This window comes from Panthera pardus, unplaced genomic scaffold (assembly GCF_024362965.1).
Source record: "Panthera pardus isolate Hobbes unplaced genomic scaffold, ASM2436296v1 HiC_scaffold_27, whole genome shotgun sequence".
Classification (NCBI taxonomy): domain Eukaryota; kingdom Metazoa; phylum Chordata; class Mammalia; order Carnivora; family Felidae; genus Panthera; species Panthera pardus.
In genome coordinates, this window is record NW_026526843.1 from 12,848,725 (window position 1) to 12,861,891 (window position 13,167).

Consider the following 13,167-nt stretch of genomic DNA (forward strand, 5'->3'; position numbering starts at 1 on the left):
GCCAGGATTTGACTTAATGCGTTTGCGAGGCTTCACGGGAAGGAACGCATTGCTCAGCCAGTGAGTCTGGCCATCTGCCCAGTGTCCACTCTGTGATCCAGCTGTTGTCTTCTGGTATTTGTCCAGCTGTGGTATCTAAGAATTAGTGAAGGGGCGCCCGGGTGGCTCAGTCGGTTGAGTGTCCGACTTCAGCTCAGGTCATGATCTCATGACTTGTGAGTTCGAGCCCTGCTTTGGGCTCTGTGCTGACAGCTCGGAGCCTGGAGCCTGCTTCGGATTCTGTGTCTCCCTCTCTCTCTCTGCCCCTCTCCCACTCGCTCTGTGTCTCTCTCAAAAATAATAAAAACATTAAAAAACCAAACAAAGAATTAGTGAAATCCTTGGATGTCTCACTTGGGAATGAAAAGATTCAGTGTGCCATATGATCATTGTTAATATAAACAGATGGTCTCATTTCCGTTTCTCGTTTCAAACTCAGGCTAGACAAGGTAGTGTGGAGAAATGTCCTGGGCGGGGGGATACTTTCAGGTAGAATGGAGAACGTAAGCAAAGGAACAGACAGGGCAATGAGCGAACAGGAGTTATTTACAGAGCTGCTAATTCAGTATGACAGGAGTAGAGGGTATGAAGGAGAACGTGGGTGACGTGTGGCAGATACGAATAATAACTGTATAGAAGTAGTATTGATTGAAGAAGTAAGGACAAGAAAAGACCAGACAAGGTATGAAGTTCGTCTGCACCAAGAAATCAGAGCCCAACTTTCTTTTTGCTATATAAAGGTAGTTACCGGGCGCTATCAACGATAGCCAAAGTCTGGAAAGAGCCCAAATGTCCATCGATGGATGAATGGATAAAGAAGATGTGTATATACATACAATGGAGTATTAGTCGGCAATCAGAAAGAATGAAATCTTGCCATTTGCAACTACGTGCATGGAACTGGAGGGTATCGTGCTAAGCGAGATGAGTCAGAGAAAGACAAATATCATATGACTTCACTCATAGGAGGACTTTAAGAGACAAAACAGATGAACATAAGAGAAGGGAAGCAAAAATAATATAAAAACATGGAGGGGGACAAAACAGAAGAGACTCATAAGTATGGAGAACAAACTGAGGGTTGCTGGAGGGGTTGCTGGAGGGGTTGCGGGAGGGGTTGTGGGAGGGGGGATGGGCTAAATGGGTCAGGGGCATTAAGGAATCTACTCCTGAAGTCATTGTTGCACTAGATGCTAACTAACTTGGAGGTAAATTTAAAAAATAAAGAAATTATAAAGGTAGCAGTTTGGGTGCAGTGAAGGCAGAAACAATGAGGACGGACGGTTCCTCTGGCCATTGCAGGCTAAAAATGGGGGGCAAAGTATTATCTGCCCTTTCCCTTTCAGGTGCAGGACCACTTTTGTCTTGAAAGACCTGGGCTTCTGTAATGGTTATTTCTGCATTCTATGATTTTGACCGGCCAAAGTTACAATCATACATTCAGAATGAAAAACAGCATCTGTCTGGAACCAACAATGAGAAGGACTCCTCCCTATTACAGGCCTGACGTGCGTCACCGGTGACGAGCAATGGGCGACATGCACTGGAGGTCACGGCACTTAAAAACATCAGCTAAAAGCCTCTTGTGTCTTACGTATTCCAAATACAAATAGCCCAACCTGTGGCCTAGTGATCAGTGCTTAAAAATTCACCAGTTAACCATACGAAGTGCAAATGTTTCTTTCAACTATTTCAACTCGTGTTAGCCTGAAAGCTCCTGACGTAGGATGTTGGTTAAGAGGGATATCAACTTTGTAAGTCTGGCCACATACGAAGTCCTCCACTGCATGAAAATCTCTGAGCCACAACATATCAGAGACTAATTATGAAAATTGACTTTTCAATTTGCTTCTCACTGTAATTATCCAACTATCGTACATTATTTGCTTGGAGTAATTTCTTCTATGTAAAATGGTCTTTTTCTTATCACCAGAAAGAGGCAGTGCAACAGACTCACAGAGTCAGGAAATTGTGAGCACTTGAAGGGTCTACGACTTTTTAATATTCACTTCAGTAGAGAGATTTCCTGGTGAGGAGAAGAGGGAGGGTGATAGAGACAATAGGCTCACAAAAGGTTTCTAAATAACTTATTTGTAGAAATTATTATATATAATGAGATATACCCCTCCAAGCCAATTCATTCAACACAGACGATGGTAACAAAAAGCCCACAGTCAAAAAAATGTAGGGCCAAAAGGAGCTATCGCACCATCCACGAACAACAAATCCCTGCGATAGCCCTGCAAGGGAGATATGATTATCCCCATTTTACATGATAGAGCTGAATGTCAAAGAGTTTAAATAATTTATTCAAAATTCTACGAAGAAGTGGCACATTCCGGCTTTCCAGATGCCCGTGTTCTTTCCATGACATCTGATTGCTGGCCAACTCTATACCCACTTCCTCGATGCACTGGTCCGGGCCTCAGGACGAAACGAAGCCTCTGGTCAAATGCCCTACTGAAATAGCATTTCCCTATTTTAAAAATTCATGTTATCAAAAAGGACGTATAGCTAGCTTGGATGCGTCGTCCTTGGCTCTGACTGATTTTTAGTGATCACCACTTCTCCAAGTGCTTTCTAAATATAATAATAACGCGTAATTATTATTATACAAAAGTATAGGGGTGCCTGGGTAGCTCAGTTGGTTAAGCATCTGACTTCGGCTCATGTCATGATCTTGTGGTTCACGAGTTTGAGCCTCGCGTCAGGCTCCGTGCTGACAGCTCAGAGCCTGGAGCCTGCTTCAGATTCTGTGTCTCCCTCTCTCTCTGCCCCTCCCCTGCTTGTGCACTCTCTCTTTCTCTCTCTCTCTCTCTCTCAAAAATAAACATTAAAAAAAAAGTATATAGCACTGTTTTGAGTATCTTATATTAATTCATTTAATCTTCTCAACAACCCTGAGATACGTATTATTAGTATCATTTTATTTTTATTTTTTTAACAAAATGTTTATTTATTTATGTTTGAGACAGAGAGAACAGAGAGAGCTCACGAGCTGGGGAAGAGGATAGGAGAGAGAGAGAATCCCAAGATGCGGGGCTTGAACCCATCAGTCACGAGATCACAACCCGAACCGAAACTAAGAGTCAGACACTTAAGTGACTGAGCCTCCCAGGTGCCCCTATTGTTTCCATTCTAGAGATGAGGAAACTGAGGCACTGAGAGGATAAGCAACATGCTCAGGGTTGCACAGTGTATGGCAGAGCAGGGATGAGAACCCAGACAGTAGACAGAATCCATGCTCTTAACTGCTGTGTTAGATTGGTACGCTTTAACCGTATGCTGAATAATTCATTGTGAAATCTTGCCACAGATTGCTTTCACGCTTATTGATCTTTGTTTTTCCAGACTCCATCATTTTCCCCTTTTTAATAAAGGGAGCAGTGTTTATTCATCCCCAGTCTCCTAGTTAGTCTTTAATTTCTACAGCTTCTCAAGGGTAATATTGGTTATTTACTTTGACCTCCATAATCTGTCTGTATAGAGAGCCTTTAACTCCTTTAGAGAGTCTAAATACTCACTCAGAAGAAATTCCTTACCTGTACTTCCATCCCCACCTTTTCTCTAAACTTTTTTCAATTTCTATTTATGTTTTTTTAGTAATCTCTGCACCCAACATGGGGCTCGAACTCACAACCCCAAGATCAACAGTCACATGCTCTTCTGACTGAGCCACCCAGGCACCCCTACTTCCATCCCCTTTTACCCATGTTGTTTCACTCTACCCAGTTTAAGATTATTCTCTTTAATGTGAAAGCAAGTGAGGAGTTGGGGAGTTCTGCCCTTTTTTTCCCATCTCCAAATGCCTCTATCCCATGTAGGGAACCACTCCCCTGCTGGCTGGCTGTGTGTTGCAAAATTAGATCAGGATTTTGTAGTTATGAGAAATAAAAGCATGGGTTTTTATGGGATTCATGTAGTATTATGGTCAAGGATCCAGAAATGTCTGACTGTTACTGTGCCAGGTACATTGCTCCCTGTGGGGAAACAGGCACGGACGGACACACACACACACACACACACACACACACACACACCGGCTCATTATCAGCCTTGTAAGTACCTGGCTCTCCCGTACAAGACACCTTAGCAGGTTTTTAAAAGAAATTTATAGTACACATATCCTAAGATCTAGTAATTTCTTTTTAAAAGGAATGTTTTGAGTACATCTGTCGCCACAGAGTGAGCTGAGCAAGGTTCTACTGGCATAGACAGCCTTGCCAAGACATCCGGCTAGCACCCGTAAGGTCAAAATTCGAACCTGCGTTCTCGTCTCTTTCTGATTGCACATAGAACAATGCGTGGCCCAGTCGATTCAGCGTCTGACATCAGCTCAGGCCAGGATCTCATGGTTCATGGGTTCGAGCCCTGCATCGGGCACTGTGCTGACCATGAGGAGCCTGCCTGGGATTCTCTCACTCCCTCTCGAAATAAATAAATAAGCGAAAAAGAACGTTTCCTGCATCGTGAATGTACAGAAGGAAGGAAACAAGAATGCAGTTGTGGTGAATGGGAAAAAAAGTTTCTCCCTCATAGAGGGACGGTCTGCATGAGCTAGTTCAGCCATGTCCAAAGTGGTCTCGTGACTCTTAACTCCACTCGCCATGCAGATATCAGGAGCGCGTCGCACTTTGTAATCCTCTTCGCCAGCAACTTCCAGGGCACTCTACCCAGTGCACAGTTCTGTGGATAGGAGCGCGCGTAGCTGCAGCAGCGATGCTGACAGGAAGCAGTAACAACAGCTCCTTGACCTCTGGTTGCAGTTATGACGGTGTAACCTTGAAATCAATATCCCCGGGGCAGACCTGCAGCTTCTGTTTTTCAGGATCTAAATAGAATTCTGTAAGTTTGTACTTCCCTGGATGAAGTATATTCCTGCCTGAAATATATAGAAGGGTTTCTGTTCTCCGTACAATAAACTAAGGGGGTGCCCGGGTGGCTCGGTCAGTTAAGCATCCGACTCTTGATCTCACAGGTCACGAACCCACAGTTTGTGAGTTTAGGCCCACTGTCAGTGCAGAGCCTGCTTGGGATTCTCTCTCTCCCTCTCTCTCTGCCCCTCTTCTGCTCATACTCACTCTCTCTCGCTCTCTCTCTCTCTCAAAAGAAATAAATAAACTTGGGGCACCCGGCTGGCTCAGTCAGTTAAGCATCTGACTCTTGGTTTCGGCTCAGGTTATGATCTCATGCTTCATGAGTTTGAGCCCCACTCGTGCTCTCTCTCTCAAAACAAACTTTTATAAATAAAAACAAACAAACTTAAAAAAAAATAATGAACTAAGATAAAAGAACTCGTAGTGGAAATGAAAGTCTCCCACCCCAAACCTCTCTGTTCTTAGCTCCCCTCTAGAAGTAATCTGTTAGACACGTGTGTTTTCTTCTCATGAAGTCTCCGTTGCACTAAATAATATCTCTATATCACTATTTCTTGATTTATCAACTTGAAAACATGAAGACTATATTCACTTACACCACCTGGAATTTTTCATGCCGTCCTCCTCCCAAATGCAGGCAGCTTTACTGTACTGGTCACCTTTCTAACCTACGTCATCGGCATGAGCCTCTGTATTTTGTTCTGTCACATTCTTTTAAAATAAAGTGTACTTAATTTTTTTTTAAAGTTTATTTATTTATTTTGAGAGGGAGAGAGAGAGAGAGAGGGAGCAGGGGAGGGGCACAGAGAGAGAGGGAGACAGAGGATCCCAAGCAGGCTCCACACTGTCAGCACAGAGCCCAACTTGGGGTTAGAACTCACGAACCATGAGATCATGACCTGAGCCGAAGTCAAGAGCCAGACACTTAACCGACTGAGGCACCCAGACGCCCTTGTCCTATCACCTTTAACCATAGCTCTTGATGCCCCATTATGTAAAAGTGTGATATTACTGTCGTCTACTCTTCCCTCCGCCATTCCTCCTCTTTCCTGTGGCCTCATTTCTGCCAGCTAGCATCCCCATGCTGTCGAATCAACATGCGATCTCTAGAGAGAAGAACACGCCTATCATTTGTTTAAAAATATGCTCGGGGTTTCCTGTGTCACTCATCACTCTGCATGGGTAGGGGAGTCAACACTAACAACAGTACTAAGTTATTCTATCAACACTTTCAAATAACGCCCCTGTTTTCAGCACCACTAATAAACCCTGTTACCTGTACCCACCAACTCCAAGATCAGGCCTAGAACATCAATTGACCGTTACTGCAGTCGTCCCCTGGGCTGTTTCTTCTTTATATTCAACATCATTTGTCACTAAGTTTCTATTTCCAATCTTCTAGAAATTTGTTGAAATGCCTTAATCACTAGAGGTCCCCTCCCCAACGCATTCTTGTGTCAGTTCTCTATCCGCTCAGTGACATCGCATAATGACAAAACACAAAATCTCACCGGCATACAACTACACACACCTATTTTACTGAGTTTTCTCTGGTATTCAGCTGACATGACCTGGCCTTGGCCGATCTTAACTGGTCTCTCTCATGCATGGGTAGTGAGCCCTAGGTGTCCTAGATGCTCATCTTGGCTAGGCTCCCTCAGATTCCTGGAGTAAACTGCGTGTCAGCTGGGGCAATTCTGCTCCGCTTTACGAATCTGTCCCATCTCTCCAGCAGCCCAGACACGTTCTCGTGGCAAAGGCAGGGGTATAAGAGCAAAAGCAAACTCAAATTTGCAAGCACTTTTCAAGCCTCTGCTCGTGTCACACTTGCTAACATTGCCTTTGCAGAAAGAAATCACACTCACTGTTCCCAGAGTCTGAGCAAGAGGGCGCTACAGAGTTGCACGGCAAGGAGTTGTAAAGGGGGGCGAAATTAAGGCCATTAATGAAATCTATCTGTCACATTTTCTTTATCTCATATTAATAGTGTCTCTGGAGGGAAGGAAGGTGGATGTCAATGCTCGGTACACCACATTGAACTGGTGGCCTTTGTGCTTTTTGGTTCACGTGCCATTACCCATGCTGTTTCCTGAATCCAGAATGACCTTTTCATTTCTCTCCATCTCCTAGCCATCTTTCAAAGCCCAGATCTAACCCCATCACTTTGTGGATGCCTTCTGTACGTGACATCAATTGCTTTTGCCTATTTATCAGCCGTTCCCCCACTGTTCTAATAATAGAACTTCAGTGTCACTGTGGAGAACTGACATTTCACATCAGTTTTTAGGGTTTCCCATGAGACAGACCCCATTATTCAATTCAAGGGGTGGGTGTATGATCTGGCCCAATGGCAGAGCCAATATCCTGGTGGTAGTGATGACTGCTTTGGATATAGACATGTGGTCAAACTGGTCCAGGTCAAAGATGACGCTGAGATTTAGGCTGAAATTACAGGAAAGGGGCTGATACATTTCACTGCTGTTGCCAAGCAGTTAGGGTACAACGCTAAAGCCTCTGGTGATCATGTTTCTCACTACATCGGTAGAGCCGACAGTGAGTAAAAGCAACACTAAGAAAAACAGAGTCGGGTGATAGAAACAGAGAGATCCCCGAAGACATGATCTGAACATCTAGCTCTAGACCTAGCTGATATTTTTTTTTCCATTTATTTTTAGCGCTTTTAAAAATTCCTGGACCTTTCAGTTACTTGAATCAATAAATTTCATTTTAGCTCAGACCCGTTACTTGTAACCAGACAGAGTCTAACATAATTCTCTGAAAACCTAAGCCCCTGTCTCGCTTTACTGTGACTATTAAGTGCATATTTCTTTCTTTTTAATTTATTTTTTAAGTTTATTTATTTATTTTCAGAGAGAGAGAGAGAGAGAGGGTGCACAAGTGGGGAAGGGAAAGAAAGAGGGAGAGAGAGAATCTCAAGCAGGCTCCACACTGTCAGTGTGGGGCCCAATGTGGGGTTCGAACTCACCAACCGTGAGATCACGACCCGAGCCGAAGTTGGGCGCTTAAGTGACTGAGGCACCCAGGCGCCTCTAAGTGCATACGTCTTGACTTTTATCCCCTTCCTTCCATTCTCTACTTGGGAGATTCTCGGTGGAGGCACACATCGAAATGGAGTAGCACAGGATCACCAGAGGAAAGAACTTTCTCTGGCTACTTCTTCCTGCTCTGAAGGTTCCGGTATGTCCTCTAGTTGCCAGTTAGAGGCAACTGCCATGAGTTTGTTGGGTCCTTCAGGTGTTTTGGGATGGAGGTAGGGAGAAAGTTTAAAGGGCACTAACGACGATCTGTTTCACAGGCCATGTCATGATGTGCTCCTTGTAAGTTCGTATTTATGTCTATGCTTGATAACTACCTGTCCTTTGTGCTAGGCTGTAAGTTTTAGGATGACAGTGCTTAGAACAGTGCTTGTCCACTGATTTATCTTCAGGTCGAAAGACAGTGTCTGGTACATGTTAGGGACTCAGGAGATTGTTGTTAGGAATAAATGTTGAAAATAGATTTTGTGTTTTATTTATCTCTATACCACCACAACAATGAATTCAGTGTTTGCTAAAATAAAATGAAAATAAATACAATCGGCTCCAAGCCATGAGCTGACTGTTTCACACTCTACACCATCAACGTGTCTCCTCTTCACCCTCATTTTCTACAAAGACCTTTCTGTTCACACTTAGCACTTCCATGGATTCAGAAATTCTTGAAGTTAGCCTTCCCGGAGATTTTCCACGTTTGTCCTTGGTTGTGTGCTTCTCTTTGTATTTTTCTAGTAAGTCGCTTTTAAGTTAGAGACCTTGCCGTGAAGCTTCATTTGTTTTGTTCGACGCCTTCTCTTCTGATTTTACAATGGTTATAATTTGGATAGCCCAAACTGCATTTTTCCAGCCTCCTTCCCTTATTATAGCTTTATACATTCCTTTTTAGAGTTTCAGGTCATTGAATTATAACACCTTTTTTTTTTAATAACCTTTATGATCTGAAAGTCAAGGGTAAACATGACCTCCACCCTGTCTGCACACCACCTGCACACATCTTTAGGAAACAAGAGGGAGGGAACCCCAAGCTATGAATGTCAGGATTAAACCATTTTGTCCTTGGCTTCCTCGTATCGTTTACGTAAGAGGAAACCCTGAATTCCTATGTGCTCCAGAGAAGACTGCCTCTCCTCTAGCTTCCAAATTTCCATTGAAAGGACTTACATAAAAATGTAGCTTCCTCCTGTATGCTGCTAGTAAGACACTCATCCCTCCCCTACTCTTCATCATTCTGCCTTTAGACAACCCAGGACTAATCTTACTATACTCTTTATTTATTTATGTCAGTTCTGGTAAGCAGCCAGATCTCTGAGGACATTCTCCATCCCCTGGATTCTAATCCTTATACTTCTCAGTAAATCCCCAATTCTGACCCCGTTACTTCCCCCTTTGAACTCCTGAAGACAGATTACTGTGCCCCCTGGATCTCACGGTATATCATCAGCAAAAATCCCCCGTTTCCTTATGCTTCTTGTTCTACAGAAACACTGGCTGTCCCTCCTAATGACACCATGGCCCCTACAGCCTTCCTTCTGGTGACTGTATTCTCTCTCACACTTCTTATACTCTTAAGTCAGAAAGTGAGTTCTTCTTTGCCATTTTCACATCATTATTACTTCCACTCACTCCAAACCCCTGAACTTTTACCCCCAACTCATCAGACTATACCACGTCTGCCCTTCCTGTAACAGACACCTGCTACATTCGAGGTCGCTTTCTTCTATTCTTAGAAGAGTTTTGTTCTTGGCTCTTGGATGTTTTCTCTAACACTACTTGTGTCACAATTTTTGGTGATTTCAATATCCACATAGATGATAATCCTAATAAACTGTCTATAATTTCTTGACCTTCCCTCCTCATCCACTCAACTCTGTTTTAGCCATTTATCTCCATGGCTGCATTCTGGATATTGTCATTATCAATCAATAGGACTCCTCCGTAATACCAGTTTCAAGCACGCTGCTTTTCCACCATGACCTTCCAACTGTCGAGACTACGCTCCCTATTTTAGCTCCCTGACTTCAAGGATCCTTTGCCTCACCAGCATCTCCAACCCATCGATAGTAACACCTTTTCACCACCTTCATCCCTTTGACGTCTTCACTTCCTTCCTTACCCACCTTTGAATCCCATGGCCCATCACTATGATCACTTTCTTACATGGTCACACAGCTTTTTTCAGCCTTCTCTTCCCTCATTTATTCTCATGGCAAATTCACAAGCCTGGTGAGCCAGATCACCACCTAAACATTTCCAGCCCACTGTGGCTGTGAAAAAACAAAGAACCACGCTGATTTGGCTCACTTTAAATTTGTCACTACTCACCTCAAAGGAGTCCTTACCACTGACTTCCAACCTTACCACATTTTCTACTCCACTCACTTCTCCATTCCCTTCAGTAATCCCTTTATACGTTCTTGTCTCTCTTTTTAAAATCCTAATGCCTACTCTTCTGACCTAATACTGAACTGATGACCTTGCTTACTTCTTTCCTGAGAAAATGTAGTCAGAAGAGGACTTCCACCATCCCGAATCGCATCTCTCTGTGAAGCATCTCTGAGCACATGATTTTGCTTCCCCTTTTATTAATATGGGTGAGACGTTTGTGCTCATTTTTAAGCCAATCCCTCCATTTGTGCTCTAGATCTTATCATCTCATCTCTCACCTAAGTAAGGTGACTGTTCCAGTAAATCCCTCCCTTTCCCCTGCGTCATCAGTTTTCCCTACTTATCAGACTTCCCCATCAGAACACAAACAAGCTGTTATTTTTCACATCTTAGAAAGATATTTTTTCTCCACTCTCCTCCCTCGAGATATCCCCACATTTTTCCGGCCCTGTCACTACCTGTAATTCCTCTTTCCTCATGCTCTTTTTGGACCCATTCCAGTCAGGTTTGCATCTTCACCCTTCACTGAAAAAGCGCTTCACAAAATCATTAATGATGTTCGTGTTGCTAAACTCAGTGGGCAATTCTCCATTATCAACATACTAGACCCATCACCAGCATTTGTAAAAGTTGATAACTTTCCCCTCCTGAAAACTCTTTCCTACTGGGTTTTTTGGAGCCCATCCACTCTCGGTTTTCTTTCTACATCTCTAAGCATTCTACTTCTTCTTCTTCCTCCTCCTCCTTCCTCCTTTTTAATATAATTTGTCAAGCTAGCTAACATACAGTGTATCCAGTGTGCTCTTGGCTTCAGGAGTAGATTCCCATGATTCATCACTTCTATACAACACCCAGTGCTCACCCCGATAGGTGCCCTCCTTAATGCCCATCACCCATTTTTCCCTCTCTCCCCCCCGCCCCCCCCCCACTCAATAGTTTGTTCTAGGAGTCCTTATGGTTTGCCTCCCTCTCTGTTTGAAACTATTTTTTCCCCTTCCCTTCCCCCATGGTTTTCTGTTAAATTTCTCAAATTCCACATATGAGTGAAACATGATATCTGTCCTTCTCTGACTGACTTACTTCACTTAGCATAATACCCTCCAGTTCCATCCACGTTGTTGCAAAAGGCCAGAGTTCATTCTTTCTCATTGCCAAGTGGTATTCCATCGTATATATAAACCACATCTCCTTTATCCGCTCATCAGTTGATGGACATTTGAACTCTTTCCATCATTTGGCTATTGTTGCTAGAACTGTTATAAACATTGGGGTATATGTACCCCTATGAATCAGCATTCCTGTAACCCTTTGGATAAATTCCTCGTAGTGCTATTGTCTAAGCACTCCATCTTAATCTCTACCTTCTTTCATCCTCGTGTTCCTGTTCTCTTACTGTTGGAGCATCCCAAGGCTCAAGTCTTGAAATACTTTTAAGTACTTTAACTTCCTTGACGATTTCATAAAATTTCGTGACCATAATTAAACTTTGTACACTGGAAAAATCCAAATGTATGTTGACAACCCAGCCTCTAGCCAGCAATCTACACTCTTATATTCAACTACATACTTGTCATCCATACTAACAGTCACTGTAAACTTAGCATTCCTAAAGAAAGTTCCTGGTATTCACTCCAAACCTACTCCTGCAATTCTCTCCATGTCAGTTGATGGCAATTTCATCTTTACATTGGAACAAGCCAAATCCTTGGAGTCATCTCTTTCCCTCACATTCTTTATTCAACCTGAGGCAAATCTGTTGGTTTTACTTTAAAAATATATTCAGTTATTTGCAAATGACATATTGGATACAGGGCTAGTATCCAAAATCTATAAAGAACTCACCAAACTCCACACCCAAAAAAACAAATAATCCAGGGAAGAAATGGGCAGAAGATATGAATAGACACTTTTCTAAAGAAGACATCCAGATGGCCAACAGGCACATGAAAAGATGCTCTATGTCGCTCCTCATCAGGGAAATACACATCAAAACCACACTGAGATACCACCTCACGCCAGTCAGAGTGGCTAAAATGAACAAATCAGGAGACTCTAGATGCTGGAAAGGATGTGGAGAAACGGGAACCCTCTTGCACTGTTGGTGGGAATGCAAACTGGTGCAGCCGCTCTGGAAAACAGTATGGAGGTTCCTCAAAAAACGAAAAATAGATATACCTTATGGCCCAGCAATAGCACTGCTAGGAATTTACCCAAGGGATCCAGGAGTGCTGATGCATACGGGCACTTGTACCCCAATGGGTATAGCAGCACTTTCAACAATAGCCAAAGTATGGAAAGAGCCTAAATGTCCATCAACTGATGAATGGATAAAGAAGATGTGGTTTATATATACAATGGAATACTACTTGGAAATGAGAAAGAATGAAATCTGGCCATTTTCAGCAACGTGGATGGAACCAGAGAGTATTATGCTAAGTGAAATAATTCAGGCAGAGAAAGACAGATACCATATGTTTTCACTCATATGTGGATCCTGAGAAACTTAACAGAAGACCAGCAGGGAGGGGAAGGTGGGGGAGGAAGTTACAGAGAGGGAAGGAGGCAAACCATAAGAGACTCTTAAATACTGAGAACAAACTGAGGGTTGCTGGGGGGTCAGGGAGAGGGGAAAGAGGCTGATGGGCACTGAGGAGGGCACCTGTTGGGATGAGCACTGGATATTGTATGGAAACCAATTTGACAATAATATATATATATGTATATACATATATATAGGCAGAGAGGCAGAGAGAAAGGAAGAGAGAGAATCCCAAGCAGGTTCCGTGCTGCCAGCGCAGAACCCAGTGCAG